We start from the raw sequence: 18,795 nt of genomic DNA, 5'->3' as shown, positions 1-18,795 counted from the left end.
ACCTGAAGTTTTTCAACAATTTTTCCTTTTAAATTTTCACTATTAGAGCTGCCAGAATCAGTCTATTCCTGAAACTGACAGCCTGAGGCATTATCTGTCCCTTATCACTTGCCAGCAATGGCAGAAATATCCATGGTGTTTGTGATAGTCAAGTGATAGTCAAGTGAAAGCCAGAGGTCATTTAGGCATCTAAATCCCCTTTAGGAGGTTTCCATAAAGTAAGACTTGTGAAGACTTCCTTGGTGTCTTAAAAACTAGAATTATTTAAGTAAATAAAACCAAAGCCAAAAAAAAAAAAAATAGTATGAGTATTTTTGCCACCAGTATGTGGTTTTAACATAGCATTAAAGTTCAGGTCAAATTAATGATTTATGGAATAACAATTTACATCAAAATTGTTATATGGTTAATACCCTATTACTTGCTAGAGTATAAAACACCTTTATCATTTTCCTTTTGTCATCTATGCACCATCTTCAGAATCAAAGAAGAAAATAGCATTACCAATGAGGTAGAATATAATACCTCTACAAATATTTTACTGAGTACTGGAAGCACAGTGACACTAGAGGGATAAGTAAGGCTCAGTAGAGAGCACCACAGATAGCTCTTTGCTAAAAATAAATAAATAAAATGGTGATAGGAATGGTGACTTTGATGATGAGGATATATAGTAGTAAAATGACAATAAAGGATATAAATAGGTCCTTGTCTCTGAACCATGACCAGCACCTCCTTCAAAACTCAGCCCAAATGATATCCCTAAATCAGCCAAGTTAGCTTAGTTCTAACTGTTCATTGCTTCATTATTCACCTATTCTACTTTTATCCCACTATTTGCACCAGCTATTTCACATTATGATTTTCCAAAATTATTGCAGTTCTGCATATGTTGATTTCCTATCTCCTAGAAAACAAAAGCTGTGACCAATATTTTTTAATCCTGCTAAATAAACCTGTTCATGTCTCTATATATAATAGGTGCTGCCTAGTTTAAGTTTGCAAATGTACACACACTGAGCACCAACTCAATGTGAATAACAATAATCTGTGGAAAATGCAAGGATGAAGAATATATAGTCTTACCTGTCACTTATGAAACAACACGGAGTAGGTAAGAGACTTGTGAACAATTAACAGGTGGGATGCATGAATGCTTACTCAGAGGTTTGCTATAGTAATTACAGGAGACACTGCTTTTACACTTAAAAGACCAGGGAAAACTCAGTGAATAAGGTAGTGTCTTCAGAGAATAAACATGAGAAGAATTTATTCCAAACTGAGCCTTCCTAAATGTATGGGAGCAAGAGTGAGATTTAGGCTCAAAAAATCATGAAATGTAATATGGCTGTGTCATAGGAGTGACAGAAAATATGAGAAAAGGTGGGGTTTTAGTTGAAATCATCATGGAATACGTTGGAAATCACAGTAAATTGTTAGATTTTATTTTGTAGGGCTCTATTGCTAAAACTCATTGGAAAAGACTCTGATGCTAGGAGGGATTGGGGGCAGGAGGAGAAGGGGATGACAGAGGATGAGATGGCTGGATGGCATCACTGACTTGATGCACATGGGTTTGGGTAGACTCAGGGAGTTGGTGATGGACAGGGAGGCCTGGAGTGCTGTGATTCATGGGGTCACAAAGAGTCGGACACAACTGAGCGACTGAACTGAACTGAACTGATTGCTAAAACTGCTATCCAAGGGATCCTAGACCCATGATATTTTCTATTATTAAACAGTTGTGTGGTCAGAAATTTGGGAGAAATATGTGTACTATGCTCCCTTCTTGAATATTCTTTTTGTGTGTTAGTGTCTAAAATTTCTGAGAAGTTTGACGACAATATATTTCTTTAAGTATTCTTAACTCACATTTTCTCAAGCTATAGAATTCTTCTATTTTTGTTTCCCACAACATTTAATGATACCTTGTGGATCTAATTTTCAGGAGAATAAGGTCTGTGCAATGTAAGGAGGACCAATTATTTTCCTGGATGGAAGTGAGTATAGGGGTCTGATCAATGCTGAATGAATACTCATAGATTGCCCATGTTATGAAAGGAAATTCAAGCAATATACTGCTGTTAGTGAGATTGCTGAAAACAAACCACTAATGGATCAGTCCTGCAAAGGGTGGTGGTGAGAGTATGGGTAGGCTAAGTCTGTATGGTTCTTTTTTAAAAAATCATGATAAAATATACATAACACGAAGTTTGCCAATTTAACCATTGTAAGTATACAGTTTAGTGTTATAAAGTGCATTGCATTGCTGTGCAGCTATCACCAGCTAGCTGCAGAACCTTTCCATCATTCCAATCTGAAACTCTGTACCAACTAAACAATAATCTCCATTAATCCCTCACCCATTCCAGCCATCTTCATGAATTTGACTATTCTAGGAATCTCATATAAGTGGAATCACACAGTATTTGTCCTTTTATGTCTGACATTTCACTTCATGTAATGTTTCAAGATGATTCATTTTGAAAAGAGGTGGCCTCAAGTCCAGGAAAACAAAACAAAGAACTGCACACTACAACAGACCCTAGCAAGAATTACTAGCAAAAAAAGAATTACTAGCAAATTGAAATGTAAAGCACCAGCAGATATAAAAGCATGAAAACTTCCCTTGAGAGGACAATCCTGTCAAATATGAAGGGCATGAATGGAAAGTGCATGCTCTCCTGTCATGTATAATAGTTCCTTGGGAGATTGAGTCATACCCTATTATTTTCTGGAGGTTACCATTCAGGCCTTCAAAAGGCTCTGCTTATGTTTAAATATCTAGAGTACATCAAACATCACAGAAGCTGTTGAAGGTACTGAACAAAGTCTGCTATCAGAGAGACAGACTGAAGATCAGGCTTTCATCTGTCCCATATGGTTACTTTCAATTCATAAACAGCAGAATAGAGTCTGATGAGCCTCAGATATCAAAGAGAAACACAACCGTTAGGCTGCTTCATAAGGAAAGATAACAGAAAAATTAAGTGTGCTTGTGGCAAGGAAGAAAAACTGAAGAAAAGAGAAGGTATTAAGGTTTATCTTTCCCTTGTCTCCTGAAATCATATTGTCGCAAGTCCAAATCACAACACACCTAAACAATTGTGAGATTTGCCCAAAAACCTCTCTCCTCCATCCTAACCCCTTACTCCTGCACCTGGTTCTTCCTTCTAAACCTCCGTATCCAGCACCAAATACCCGTACATCTAAAGCATGGACGTGGCAGTTTCCTTCTTTGCTGCAAAATCTCTAATCCTCAAGTGGGTCTCTGTTGTCTAACAGTTAAATTCAACATTCACAGCCCTTAACAATTCAGCCTTTTTTGAGGCCAGGTCAGACATCTGTAAATCAGCAGTTATTCTTTCCTTACAAAAACCCACCCTCTCAGTGTGTATCATAAACTGCTATTTGATGTGGATGCTTCTGCATTAACCTTTGTGAAGAGAGCAGAGATAAGAAGGCCCTGGGGTCTGCATGCTGAAGTTCACACCCTACATCCTTCTTTATATCCAGAGCTGACTGTTAAATTTCTCTGTGCCTTAGTGTCCTTAACAGAAAAACAAAAACATAAGAATGCCATGGGTCATGCAGATCAGGACTGCATGCAGCATTGGACCCTGACCAGTGCCAAGCCAATGCTGACTCTGACTCAGCACACACCATGTGGATCACTCCACATCTTCTATATGACAGAATCAGTGGGAATTAAATAGTAATATGCCAAATGAAAGATTCTTGAGTTCAACACAGGATATCCTGTGAAAATTGAAGATTCCAAAACCATTCGGTTCAGTTCAGTTCAGTCACTCAGTTGTGTTCAACTCTCTGCAACCCCATGAATCACAGCACACCTGGCCTCCCTGTCCATCATCAACTCGCAGAGTTCACTCAAACCCATGTGCATCGAGTCAGTGATGCCCTCTAGCCATCTCATCTTCTGTCTTCCCCTTCTCCTCCTGCCCCCAATCCCTCCCAGCATCAGAGTCTTTTCCAATGAGTCAACTCTTCACATGAGGTGGCCAAAGTATTGGAGTTTCAGCTTTAGCATCGGTCCTTCCAAAGAACACCCAGGACTGATCTCCTTTAGAATGGACTCCTTGGATCTCCTTGAAGTCCAAGGGACCCTAGAGTCTTCTCTAACACCACAGTTCAAAAGCATCAATTCTTTGGTGCTCAGCTTTCTTCACAGTCCAACTCTCACATCCATACATGACCACTGGAAAAACCATAGCCTTGACTAGATGGACATTTCTTGGCAAAGTAATGTCTCTGCTTTTCAATATGCTATCTACGTTGGTCATAACTTTCCTTCCAAAGGTAAGTGTATTTTAATTTCATGGCTGCAATCACCATCTGCAGTGATTTTGGAGCCCCCTCCCCCCAGAAAAGTCTGACACTGTTTCCACTGTTTCCCCATCTATTTCCCATGAAAACCATTAACTAATGTTCAAACTGGTTTTAGAAAAGGCAGAGGAACCAGAGATCAAATTGCCAACATCTGCTGGATCATGGATAAAGGAAGAAAGTTCCAGAGAAACATCTATTTCTGCTTTATTGACTATCACAAAACCTTTGACTGTGTGAATCACAATAAACTGTGGAAAATTCTGAAAGAGATGGGAATACCAGACCACCTGACCTGCCTCCTGAGAAACCTATATGCAGGTCAGGAAGCAACAGTTAGACCTGGACATGGAACAACAGACTGGTTCCAAATAGGAAAAGGAGAACGTCAAGGCTGTATATTGTCACCCTGCTTATTTAACTTATATGCAGAGTACATCATGAGAAACCCTGGGCTGGAAGAAACACAAGCTGGAATCAAGATTGCCGGGAGAAATATCAATAACCTCAGATATGCAGATAACACCACTCTTATGGCAGAAAGTGAAGAGGAACTCAAAAGCCTCTTGATGAAAGTGAAAGTGGAGAGTGAAAAAGTTGGCTTAAAGCTCAACATTCAGAAAATGAAGATCATGGCATCTGGTCCCATCACTTCATGGAAAATAGATGGGGAAACAGTGGAAACAGTGTCAGACTTTATTTTTTTGGGGGGGAGGGGGGGGTCCAAAATCACTGCAGATAGTGATTGCAGCCATGAAATTAAAAGACATTTACACACAGTCTTAGCAGAGAGTCCCCGCGGTTTCCTGCTTCAACAGTGCTTGAACGGAACCCGGCTGCTCGTCTCCCCCACCCCACCCCAGCCTGACGCTCAGAGCCAGCCCTCGTCACCACTTGACAGCGCCCTCCGACCGGCCCAAGGTCCCCGCCACCGCTCCAGCGCCGCTCGGCCGTCGCCGCCACCACCACCACTACCGCCCGTTTTCAGCCGCCCACCATGACGACCGCATCCCCCTCGCAGGTGCGCCAGAACTACCACCAGGACTCGGAGGCCGCCATCAACCTCCAGATCAACCTGGAGCTCTACGCCTCCTATGTCTACCTGATCATGTCGTACTATTTTGACCGTGATGATGTGGTTTTGAAGAACTTTGCCAAATACTTTCTTCACCAATCTCATGAGGAGAGGGAACATGCTGAGAGACTGATGAAGCTGCAGAACCAGCGAGGCGGCCGAATCTTCCTTCAGGATATCAAGAAACCAGACCGTGATGACTGGGAGAATGGGCTGACTGCAATGGAATGTGTGCTGTGCTTGGAGAGAAGTGTGAATCAGTCACTACTGGAACTGCACAAACTGGCCACTGAAAAACATGATCCCCATCTGTGTGATTTCATTGACTCATTACCTAAATGAGCAGGTGGAAGCCATCAAAGAATTGGGTGACCACATAACCAACCTGCGCAAGATGGGGGCCCCTGGATCTGGCATGGCAGAGTACCTCTTTGACAAGCACACCCTGGGACACAGTGAGAGCTAAGCCTCAGGCTGGTTTCCCACAGCCACAGGGGTGACTTCCCTGGTCACCAACGCAGTGCATGCATATTTAGGTTACCTTCATCTTTTCTATAAGTTGTAACAAAACATCTACTTAAGTTCTTTCTTTAGTACCATTCCTTCAAATAAAGTAATTTGGTACCCCCCCCCCAAAAAAATAAAAAATAAATTAAAAAAAAGACATTTACTCCTTGGAAGGAAAGTTATGACCAATGTAGATAGCATATTGAAAAGCAGAGACATTACTTTGCCAAGAAATGTCTGTCTAGTCAAGGCTATGGTTTTCCCAGTGGTCATGTATGGATGTGAGAGTTGGACTGTGAAGAAAGCTGAGCACCGAAGAATTGCTGCTTTTGAACTGTGGTGTTGGAGAAGACTCTTGAGAGTCCCTTGGGCTGCAAGGATATCCAACCAGTCCATTCTAAAGGAGATTAGCCCTGGGTGTTCTTTGGAAGGACTGATGCTAAAGCTGAAACTGCAATACTTTTGCCATCTCATGCAAAGAGTTGACTCATTGGAAGAGACTCTGATGCTGTGAGGGATTGGAGGCAGGTGGAGAAGGGGACGACAAGGATGAGATGGCTGGATGGCATCACTGACTCGATGGACATGAGTTTGGGTGAACTCCGGGAGTTGGTGATGGACAAGGAGGCCTGGCGTGCTGCAATTCATGGGGTTGCAAAGAGTCCGACACGACTGAGCAACTGAACTGAACTGAATCATGTTGATGGGGTTTCCAAGGTGGCTCAGTGGTAAAGAATCTACCTGAAAATGCAGGTGATGCAGGTGCTGTGAGTTTAATCCCTGGGTCAGGAAGATCCCCTGGAGGAAGAAATGGCAGCTGACTCCAATATTCTTGCTGGAATAATCCTAAGGACAAAGGAGCCTGGTAAGCTATAGCCCATGGGGTTGCAAAGAGCTAGATACAACTGAGCACATGAACTAAAATCATGTTTATGATCTATGAGAGGATATAAAATTCTAACCCACTTGCTTTTTGCTTCTAGTGATAAAATTGAGCCAGAAGAAAGAGAGGTATTGATGGGAAAGAAAGGTCAGCTACCTAGGAATGTCTCTTCTGTTTATTTGCATTCTTATTCAAAACCCACACAGTGTCTCTGCAAATTCTTGCATCAGAGAATTATAAACTACACACCTCCTGTGATCAATTACTGTGCTTCCTTACCACAGATGGAGACTGATTTTTCCCTAGGGAAACAAGGTCCGTCTTAAACTATTCCAGTGAAAGTGGACAGACTTCAGAGCCACTGAACAACAGAAAGCCACTGAACACATATTATAGTACCTACGTTTCACAAGCAATCACTTTCCCAAACTCATCTCTGGCTTCTGTGATTGTTATTGTTTTGTTCAGGATTGTTAGTCTTTTTATGAATTTAGGTCCACCTTTTCTGTCATGGTTGTTCTATCCCTTGATCTCCAGAAACCTCTCACTTGCCTGGACTTTTTTAGACACATTTTCCACCCAGCCCTTGCATTTTACTCTTGGACCTTCATTAATATAATTGGCATTACTTTGTGGACAGAGGAATAGAGAAAAGTGATCTCTATAAACAAAAGAAGAGTAGAACAAAATCACAAAGGATGTTCTCTGTGTCTCCACAGCATCCTCCACTCTGTGTCTATAATCACCCTGCGTCTACAGCACTCTGTGTCTATAATCACTCTCAAAAGGACCTGCAGAAATCCAGCTGTTACAGTCAAAGGAGACCCTAGTATTCTCTTTTAACTCAAGTTCATTCATTTTGAGTTCCTATCCTAACAGAATGACACTTTCGTGGTAATTTACTTGCCTAAATTGAATGTGCCTTCACTTATGGCACAAAATCAATGTCTCACAAGGTCTTTGTCTCATTTTTCACTTTAGCAAAACAGGAGGTTGTATTTAGCGGCTTCCAGGAGCTATCAGAAAACATGCAATCAATCAGGATGCTGCATCTTGGAGGAGAAATGTGGGGGACTTTCACTCAATGCATGGCCCAAGGTTCTTTGTTTTTTAATTTATTTATCTTTTATTGAAGGATAATTGCTTTACAAAGTTTTGCGGTTTTCTTTCATACCTCAACATGAATTAGCCATAGGTATGCATGTATCTTCTCCATTTTGAAAGTCCCTCCCATTTTCCTTCCCATCTCACCCCTCTAGGTTGATACAGAACCTGTCTGAATTTTCTGAGCCATACAGCAAATTCCCGATGGCTATCTATTTTACATATGGTAATGTAAGTTTCCATGTTACTCTTTCCATACACCTCACTCTCTCCTCCCCTCTCCCCACATCCATAAGTCTATTCTCTATGTCTCTTACTCCACTGTTGCCCTGCAAATAAATTCTTCAGTACCATTTTTCTAGATTCCATATACATGCACTAGAATATGATATTTATCCTTCTCTTTCTCTTACTTCATGCTGTATAATAGTTTCTAGGTTCATCCACCTCATTAGAACTGACTCAAATGTGTTCCTTTTTATGGCTGAGTAATATTCCATTGTGAATATGTATCACAACTTCTTTATCCACTCATCTGTCAATGGACATCTAGGTTGCTTCAATGTTCTATCTATGGCAAATAGTGCTGCAATGAGCAAAGAAATAGATGAAAACAATAGAATAGGAAAGACTAGAGATCTCTTCAAGAAAATAAGAGATACCAAGGGAACATTTGATGCAAAGATGGGCTCAGTAAAGGACAGAAATGGTATGGACCTAATAGAAGCAGAAGATATTAAGAAGAGGTGGCAAGTATACACAGAAGAACTGTACAAAAATGATCTCCACAACCCAGAAAATCACAGTGTTATGATCACTCACCTAGAGCCAGACATCCTGGAATGTGAAGTCAAGTGGGCCTTAGAAAGCATCACTATGAACACAGCTAGTGGAGGTGATGGAATTCCAGTTGAGCTATTTCAAATCCTGAAAGATGATGCTGTGAAAGTGCTACACTCAATATGCCAACAAATTTGGAAAATTCAGCAGTAGCCACAGGACTGGAAAAGGTCAGTTTTTGTTCCAATCCCAAAGAAAAGCAATGCCAAAGAATGCTAAAACTACTGCACAATTGCACTCATCTCACATGCTAGTAAAGTAATACTCAAAATTCTCCAAGCCAGGGTTCAGCAGTACATGAACCATGAATTTCCAGATGTTTAAGCTGGTTTTAGAAAAGGCAGAGGAACTAGAGATCAAATTACTATCTTCTGGATCATCAAAAAAGCAGTAGAGTTCCACAAAAACATCCATTTCTGCTTTATTGACTAGGCCAAAGCATTCCACAATAAAGTATGGAAAATTCTGAAAGAGATGGAAATACCAGACTATCTGACCTGCCTCTTGAGAAAATTGTATGCAGGTGAGGAAGCAACAGTTAGACCTGGACATGGAACAACAGACTGGTTCCAAATAGGAAAAGGAGTACATCAAGGCTGTATATTGTCACCGTGCTTATTTAACTTATATTCAGAGTACACCATGAAAAATGTGGAGCTGGAAGAAGCACAAGCTGGAATCAAGATTGCTGGGAGAAATATCAATAACCTCAGATATACAGATGACACCATCCTTAAGGCTCCTAAAGAGCCTTTTGATGAAAGTGAAAGAGGAGAGTGAAAAAGTTGGCTTAAAGTTCAACATTCAGAAAACTAAGATCATGGCATCTGGTCCCATCACTTCATGGGAAATAGATGGGGAAGCGGTGGCTGACTTTATTTTTTCGGGTTCCAAAATTACTGCAGATGGTGATTGCAGCCATAAAATTAAAATACATTTACTCCTTGAAAAGAAAGTTATGAGCAACCTAGACAGCATATTAGAAAGCAGAGACATTCCTTTGCCAACAAAGTTCAAGGCTATGATTTTTCCAGTAGTCATGTATGGATGTGAGAGTTGGACTATAAAGAAAGTTGAGTGCTGAAGAATTGATGCTTTTGAACTGTGGTGTTGGAGAAGACTCTTGAGAGTCCCTTGGACTGCAAGGAGATCCAACCAGTAAAGGAGATCAGTCCTGGGTGTTCATTGGAAGAACTGATGCTAAAGCTGAAACTCCAATACTTTGGCCACCTGATGCGAAGAGCTGACTCATTTGAAAATACTCTGATGCTGGGAAAGATTGAGGGCAGGAGGAAAAGGGGACAACAGAGGATGAGACGGTAGGATGGCATCACTTACTCAATGGACATGAGTCTGGGGAGACTTCTGGACTTGGTGATGGACAGGGAGGCCTGGCATGCTGCGGTTCATGGTGTTACAAAGAGTCAGACACTTCTGAGCAACTGAACTGAACTGAACTGAAAAATGTGAAACATGGGTCTCTTTCAATTTTGGTTTCCTCAAGATATATGCCTAGCAGTAGGATTGCTGAGTCATATGTTGGTTTTATTCCTAGTTTTTTAAGGAATCTCCATACCATCTTCCATAGTGGCTGTATCAATTTATATTCTGACCATCAGTGCAAGAGTGTTTCCTTTTATCCACACCCTCTCCAGCATTTATTCTTTGTACTTTTTGATGAGGATAATTCTGACCAGTGTGAGGTGATATCTCATTGTAGTTTTGATATGCATTTCTCTAATAATGAGCAATGCTGAGCATCTTTTCATGTGTTTGTTAGTCATCTGTATGTCTTCTTTGGAGACATGTCTATTTATGTCATTTTCCCACTTTTTAATTGAGTTCTTTGTTTTTCTAGTATTGAGTTCTATGAGTTACGTGTGTATTTTGGAAGTTAATCCTTTGTCAGTTGTTTCATTTGTGGTTATTTTCTCCCATTCTGAGTGTTGACTTTTCAACTTGATTATAGTTTCCTTTACTGTGCAAAAGTTTTTAAGTTTAATCAGGTCACACTTGTTTACTTTTGTTTTTATTTCTATTACTCTAGGAGATGGGTCAGAGAGGATTTTGCTTTGATTTGTCATCTAGTGTTCTGCCTATGTTTTCCTCTAAGAGTTTTATAGTTTCTGGCCTTACATTTAGATGTTTAATCCATTTTGAGTTTATCTTTGTGTATGGCATTAGGAAGTGTTCTAATTTCATTCTTTTACATGTAACTGTCCAGTTTTCCCAGCACCATTTACTGAAAAGGCTGTCTTTTCCCCCATGATATAGTTTAGCCTCCTTTGTCAAACGAAGGCACACATAGGTGCATGGGTTTGTTTCTGGGCTTTCTATCTTGTTCCATTGGTCTATATTTCTGTTTTTGTGTCTTGATGACTGTAGCTTTGTAGTATAATCTGAAGTCAGGAGGGTTTATTCCTCCAGCTCCAATCTTCTTTCTCAAGACTGCTTTGGCTAATCAGGGTCTTTTGTGTTTCCAATTGCACTCATGTCACACGCTAGTAAAGTAATGCTCAAAATTCTCCAAGCCAGGCTTCAGCAATATGTGAACCGTGAACTTCCTGATGTTCAAGCTGGTTTTAGAAAAGGCAGAGGAACCAGAGATCAAATTGCCAACATCCGCTGGGTCATGGAAAAAGCAAGAGAGTTCCAGAAAAACATCTATTTCTGCTTTATTGACTTTGCCAAAGCCTTTGACTGTGTGGATGACAATAAACTGTGGAAAACTCTGAAAGAGATGGGAATACCAGACCACCTGATCTGCCTCTTGAGAAATTTGTATGCAGGTCAGGAAGCAATAGTTAGAACTGGACATGGAACAACAGACTGGTTCCAAATAGGAAAAGGAGTTCATCAAGGCTGTATACTGTCACCCTGCTTATTTAACTTATATGCAGAGTGCCGGGAGCCGGCATATTGCATATTGAGTGCATATTGCATATTGCATATTGAGTGCAGCACTTTCCACAGCATCATCTTTCAGGATCTGGAATAGCTCAACTGGAATTCTATCACTGCCGGGAGCCAGCGTAAGGAACTCCGCCCATGACAAAGGTCGTGAGGAAGGAGGCTCGGCATACGCAAAGGTGGGATCGAGCCTCAGGAGTCCCCCATCTACCCCCAAAACCAGAGTCTGCCTACTTTCTGCTTTGTGCTTTCACCTACACCTCTGACTTTATGGGGGGCTGTCCCCCACTACCTCTCTCTCAAAAAAGAGTTAGCTTACAGCTCCAGTTAATAATTCCTGGGTGTGACAGTGTTTCAACCTACAAACTCCTTTGGAAATCCTCTAGCCTGCCTGAATAGGTTTTTCCGGCCACATGTGATTGTTCAGAGCCTCCCAACTGTGAGAGGCAGGAGATGTTCTAAACTGTCTAACACAGATTCTTTTGAGTAGTTAAAAGATTGATTAGAAATTGTATTGGTGAAGGGATTTTCACTTCTTGGGCCAATGTTTGCTGCTAAGTTTCCATATCCCTTATCTGCTGTGTCCCTGGCAGTGTATTGATTAATATAATTGGTGTAACTAGTAGCTTTAATGTTTGTAACCTGGGACCCTTGAGTTAATTCTTTTTCTTGTTATAGCCCTGTTGCTCTGTAGGAATGCAACTTTATCTAATGCTTTTTGGAGGCTGGCGCCTGACTTTAGAATAATCACCTTTAGAGAAAAAGGCCTCCGGGCCAGAAGATGATGCAAATCACCTAAACTTTTGCATATGATAAGTTTGCAGGAAGAAAGCCTGGCTTGCTGCATGACTCTACCCCTTCCCCCATTATCCTCTATGCATAACTTAAGGTATAAAAACTACTTTGGAAAATAAAGTGCGGGCCTTGTTCACCGAAACTTGGTCTCCCCGTGTCATTCTTTCTCTTACCTTCTGGCTGAATTATTCAGCCTCTCTTCTCCACTGAATTTCCTCATTGAGCTATCCTTATTTCAGCCTCGTTTCTCCACTGAATTTCCTCACTGAGCTATCCTTATTCCATTACTCTTTATATCCTTAATTAAAGTTTAATTAAGCAGTTGTTTCCTGATCCTCGGCGACGCCGTCCCCGCTTCGAATTCCCTGGATCCACAGGGGCTGGACCCCGGCAGCAGAGTACATCATGAGAAACGCTGGACTGGAAGAAACACAAGGTGGAATCAAGATAGCCTGGAGAAATATCAATAACCTCAGATATGCAGATGACACCACCCTTATGGCAGAAAGTGAAGAGGAACTCAAAAGCCTCTTGATGAAAGTGAAAGTTGAGAGTGAAAAAGTTGGCTTAAAGCTCAACATTCAGAAAATGAAGATCATGGCATCTGGCCCCATCACTTCATGGGAAATAGATGGGGAAACAGTGGAAGCAGTGTCAGACTTTATTTTTCTGGGCTCCAAAATCACTGCAGATGGTGACTGCAGCCATGAATTTAAAAGATGCTTACTCCTTGGAAGGAAAGTTGTGACCAACCTAGATAGCATATTGAAAAGCAGAGACATTACTTTGCTAAGAAATGTCCGTCTAGTCAAGACTATGGTTTTTCCTGTGGTCATGTATGGATGTGAGAGTTGGACTGTGAAGAAGGCTGAGCATCGAAGAATTGATGCTTTTGAACTGTGGTGTTGGAGAAGACTCTTGAGAGTCCCTTGGACTGCAAGGAGATCCAACCAGTCCATTCTGAAGGAGATCAGCCCTGGGATTTCTTTGGAAGGAATGATGCTAAACCTGAAAGTCCAGTACTTTGGCCACCTGATGCGAAGAGTTGACTCATTGGAAAAGACTCTGATGCTGGGAGGGATTGGGGTCAAGAGGAGAAGGGGACGACAGAGGATGAGATGGCTGGATGGCATCACTGACTCGATGGGCATGAGTCTGAGTGAACTCCGGGAGTTGGTGATGGACAGGGAGGCCTGACGTGCTGAGATTCATGTGGTCGCCAAGAGTCGGACACGACTGAGCAACTGATCTGATCTGATCTGATGAATTGTGAAATGTTTTGCTGCAGTTCTATGAAAAATGCCATTGATAATTTGATAGTGATAACATCAAATCGAAGATTGCCTTTGGTTGTATAGGCATTTTCACAATATTGACTCTTCCTACTCAGGAATATGGGATATCTCTCCATCTGTTTATGTCATCTTTGATTTCTTTTGTTAGTGTCTTATTATTTTCTTTGTACAATTCTTTTGTCTCCTTAGAAAATTTATTCCTAGATATTTAATTATTTTTGTTGCAATGGTGAATGGGATTCTTTCCTTAATTTCTCTTTCTGATATTTCATTGTTAGTATAGAGAACTGCAAGTAATTTCTGTGTATTGATTTTGTATCCTGCAACTTTGCTAAATTCACTGAATAGTTTTAGTAATTTTCTGATACTATCTTTAGGGTTTTCTATGTATAGTATCATGTCATATGCAAACAGTGAGAGCTTAGATTCTTCTTTTCTGATATGGATTTCTTCTATTTCTTTTTCTTCTCTGATTGCTGTGGCTAGGACTTTCTGAAATATGCTGAATAATAATGGTGAAGGTGGACAGTCTTCTCTTGTTCATGATCTTAGGGGTATTGCTTTCTGTTTTTCAAGATTGAGAATAATGTTTGCTGTAGGCTTATCATATATGGCCTTTACTATGTTGAGGGAGGTTCCTTCTATGCCAATTTTTTGAAGTTTTAATCATAAATGGGTGCTGAATTTTGTCAAGGCTTTTTCTGCATCTATTGAGATGATCATATAGTTTTTATCTTTAAATTTGTTAATATGGTGTGTCACATTCATTGATTTCTATATACTGAAGAATCCTTGCATCCCTGGAATAAACCCAACTTGATCACGGTGTATGAGCTTTTTGATGTGCTGCTGAATTCTGTTTGCTAAAATTTTGTTGATGACTTTTGCATCTATGTTCATCAATGACATTGCCCTGTAGTATTCTTTTTTTAATGTTGTCTTTCTCTGGCTTTGCTACCAGGGTGATGGTGGCCCCATAGAATGAGTTTGGAAGTGTTCCTTCCTTGGTAATTTTTTGAAAGAGTTTTAGAAGGATAGGCATTAGCTCTTCTATAAATGTTTGATAGAATTCCCCTGTGAAGCCATCTGGTCCTGGGCTTTTGTTTTTTGAGAGATTTTTTATCACAGCTTTAATATCAATGCTTATAATTGGGTTGTTCATAATTTATATTTCTTCCTGGTTAAGCCTTGGGAGATTGAACTTTTCTAAGAATCTGTCCATTTCTTCCAGGTTATCTATTTTTTTGCCATATAGTTGTTCATAATAGTCTCTCATAATCCTTTGTATTTCTGCATTATATGTTGTAACCTGTCCTTTTTCATTTCTAATTATGTTGGTTTGATTCTTCTCTCTTTTTTTCTTGATGAATCTGTCTAAAGGTTTGTCAATTCTGTTATCTTCTCAAAGAACCAGGTTTTACTTTTATTCATCTTTACTATTGTTTCTTTCTTTTTCATTTATTTCTGCTCAGATCTTTATGATTGCTTTCCTTCTACTAACTATGGGTTTTTTTTGTTCCTTCTTTTACAGTTGCTTTAGATATAGTTAGGTTGTCTATTCAATGCTTTTCTTGTTTCTTGAGGTAGGATTGTATTGTTATAAATTTCCCTCTTAGAACTGCTTTTGCTACATCACATAGGTTTTGAGTTGTCGTGTTTTTATCATCACTTATTTCAGGATTTTTTTTTTTTTATTTCCCTTTTGATTTCTTCAGTAACCTGTTGGCTATTTAGACACTTGTTGTTTTATCTCCATGTGTTTGTGTTTGTTACAGTTTTTTTCTTGTAATTTATGTCTAGTCTGATAGCATTGTGGTCAGAGAAAATGCTTGATACAATTTCAATTTTCTTAAATTTACTGAGGTTTTATTTGTGACCCAAGATGTGGTCTATCCTGGAGAATGTTCCATGTGCACTTAAGAAGGTGCATTCTTCTGCATTTGAATGAAATGTCTTGAAGATATCATGATATCCATCTCATCTAATGTATCATTTAAGACTTGTGTTTCCTTATTAATTTTGTTTTGATGATTTGTCCGTTGGTGTGAGTAGGGTGTTAAAATCTCCTACTATTATTGCGTCAATTTCTCCTTTTATGTCTGTTAGTGTTTGTCTTATGTATCGAGGTGCCCCCATGTTGGGTGCATAGATATTTGCAATTGTGATGCCTTCCTCTCGGATTGATCCCTTAATCATTATGTATTGCCCTTCCTTATCTCTTGTAATCTTCTTTATTTTATGGTCTATATTGTCTGATAAGAGTGTTGCTACTCCAGCTTTATTTTGCTTCTATTTTGCATGGAATATGTTTTTCCATCCTTTCACTTTCAGTCTATATGTGTCTTGAGATCTGAAGTGGGTTTCTTATAGACAGCATATATATGGGCCTTGTTTTTGTATCTGCTCAGCCAGTCTGTGTCTTTTGGTTGGAGCATTTAGTCCATTTACATTTAAAGTAATTATTGATATATGTGTTCCTATTGTAATTGTCTTAATTGTTTGGGATCGATTTTGTAGATTTTTTTCCTTCTCTTTTATTTCTTTTTTTAAAATATAAATTTATTTATTTTAATTGGAAGCTAATTACTTTACAATATTGTATTGGTTTTGCCATACATCAACATGAATCTGCCATGGGTATACACGTGTTCCCCATCCTGAACCCCCCCCCCCACCTCCCTCCCTGTAACATCCCTCTGGGTCATCCCAGTGCACCAGCCCCAAGTATCCTGTATCATGCATTGAACCTGGACTGGCGATTCAATTCATATATGATATTATACATGTTTCAATGTTATTCTCCCAAATCATCCCACCCTCTCCCTCTCCCACAGAGTCCAAAAGACTGATCTATACATCAGTGTCTCTTTTGCTGTCTCGTACACAGGGTTATTGTTACCATCTTTCTAAATTCCATATATATGCATTAGTATACTGTATCGGTGTTTTTCTTTCTGGCTTACTGCACTCTGTAAAATAAGCTCCAGTTTCATCCACCTCATTAGATCTGATTCAAATGTATTCTTTTTAATGGCTGAGTAATACTCCATTGTGTATATGTACCACTGCTTTCTTATCCATTCATCTGCTGATGGACATCTAGGTTGCTTCCATGTCCTGGCTATTATAAACAGTTCTGCGATGAACATTGGGGTACACGTGTCTCTTTCAATTCTGGTTTCTTCAGTGTGTATGCCCAGCAGTGGGATTGCTGGATCATAAGGCAGTTCTATTTCCAGTTTTTTAAGGAGTCTCCACACAAAGAAATAAAAGGAATCTAAACTGGAAAAGAAGAAGTAAAACTCTCACTGTTTGCAGATGACTTGATCCTCTACATAGAAAACTCTAAAGACTCCACCAGAAAATTACTAGCACTAATCAATGAATATAGTAGGTTAAGGATATAAAATCAACACAGAGAAATCCCTTTCATTCCTATACACCAATAATGAGAAAATAGAAAGAGAAATTAAGGAAACAATTCCATTCACCATTGCAATGAAAAGAATAAAATACTTAGGAATATATCTACCTAAAGAAACTAAAGACCTATATATAGAAAACTATAAAACACTGGTGAAAGAAATCAAAGAAGGCACTAATAGTTGGAGAAATATATCATGTTCATGGATCTTTCATTTCTTGATTATGTAAGTCCCTTTAACATTTGTTATAAAGCTGGTTTGGTGGTACTGAATTCTCTTAATTTTTGCTTTTCTGAAAAGCTTTTTATTTCTCCATAAATTTTGAATGAGATACTTGCAAAGTACAGTAATCTTGGCTGTTGATTTTTCCCTTTCAGTACTTTATAGCCTGCCATTCCCTTCTGGCCTGCAGAGTTTCTACTGAAAGATCAGCTCTTAAACATACGTTGTTTTCCTTGTATATTACTTGTTGCTTCTCCCTTGCTGCTTTTAAAATTCTTTCTTTGTGTTTAGTCTTTGTTAGTTTGATTAGTATGTGTCTCGGTGTGTTTCTCCTTGGGTTTTTCCTGTATGGGACTCTTTGTGCCTCTTTGGCCCAGGGTTCTTTCACAAGTACTAATGATTCTTTTACTGGAACCTTTCTCACCAGCTCTTGAACTCATAGCCAGGAAATTCCACTAGCATTGGATTGAAGTTTGACTCTCTTGCCTAACTCAAGTATCCTAGAGGGTTCAGGGATCATCTGAGCAACTCAAGCTAAAAACTTGGAAGACTGAACATAGATTGGGATGTTGGGTGTTAGAGTAATTGTACACCCAAACTCATCACACTTGGCAATTAGGATCCCATCTAAGAGTAAATATCGTAAGTGACTTCTCCAATTACTTTCTACTCCCTCTTATCTTTGATGCATCTTTTTTATCTTTCTAATTTTAAGAATTTAGTCATAATTGTCTAATATGTATCTATTCAAATAAATACTTTCCAGATGACCTAACCTTGAATCCCTTCATGTTTTCTTAAATAGCAAAATTTTGTAATAACCCCCTTAACAATATAACTAACATATTAATATATATATTGCACACATAAAATATATTATATAGTATTATGTATTATTAATATATCGTTAATGTATTAATGTTAATTAATTATATTACTAATATTATATAACAATTAATGTTCTTTGTGGGCTTCCCAGGTGGTAAAGAACCCACTTGCCAATGCAGGAGACATGAGAGACGTGGGTTTGGTCCCTGGGTTGGGAAGGTCTACTGGAGGAGGGCATGGCAACCCACTTCAGTATTCTTTTCTGGAGAATCCCCATGGACAGAGGAGCCTGGAAAACTACAGTTCATATGGTTGCAAAGAGTCAGACACAACTGAAATGACCTGGCATGCATGCATGCAATGTTCTTTGTATGGCTTCCCTCTAAATTTGATCCAATAATAATCCAATATATGATAAAAATTCAAAGCAACATCAAAAAATAAAAGAATTTCTGTTTGATTTTATAAACAATCAGTCAAATTAAAGTCTCTATGTTCCCTTTCTCTGATTTATCTTCCAAGGAGGATTTAGCTGTCTTGGTGAAACAACCACTAACTAAGATC

At 39.4% G+C, this 18,795-nt stretch overlaps 1 pseudogene; it reads left to right on the top strand.

Moving 5' to 3' along the window:
• Positions 1-5,208: 5,208 nt before the first annotated feature.
• LOC113893967 lies at positions 5,209-5,932 on the top strand (annotated as a pseudogene).
• Positions 5,933-18,795: the final 12,863 nt, after the last annotated feature.

The sequence above is a fragment of the Bos indicus x Bos taurus genome, chromosome 6 (assembly GCF_003369695.1).
Source record: "Bos indicus x Bos taurus breed Angus x Brahman F1 hybrid chromosome 6, Bos_hybrid_MaternalHap_v2.0, whole genome shotgun sequence".
Classification (NCBI taxonomy): Eukaryota; Metazoa; Chordata; class Mammalia; order Artiodactyla; family Bovidae; genus Bos; species Bos indicus x Bos taurus.
The sequence above is the reverse complement of the archived record's forward strand: the minus strand, read 5'-3'. Positions and strand labels throughout refer to the sequence as shown.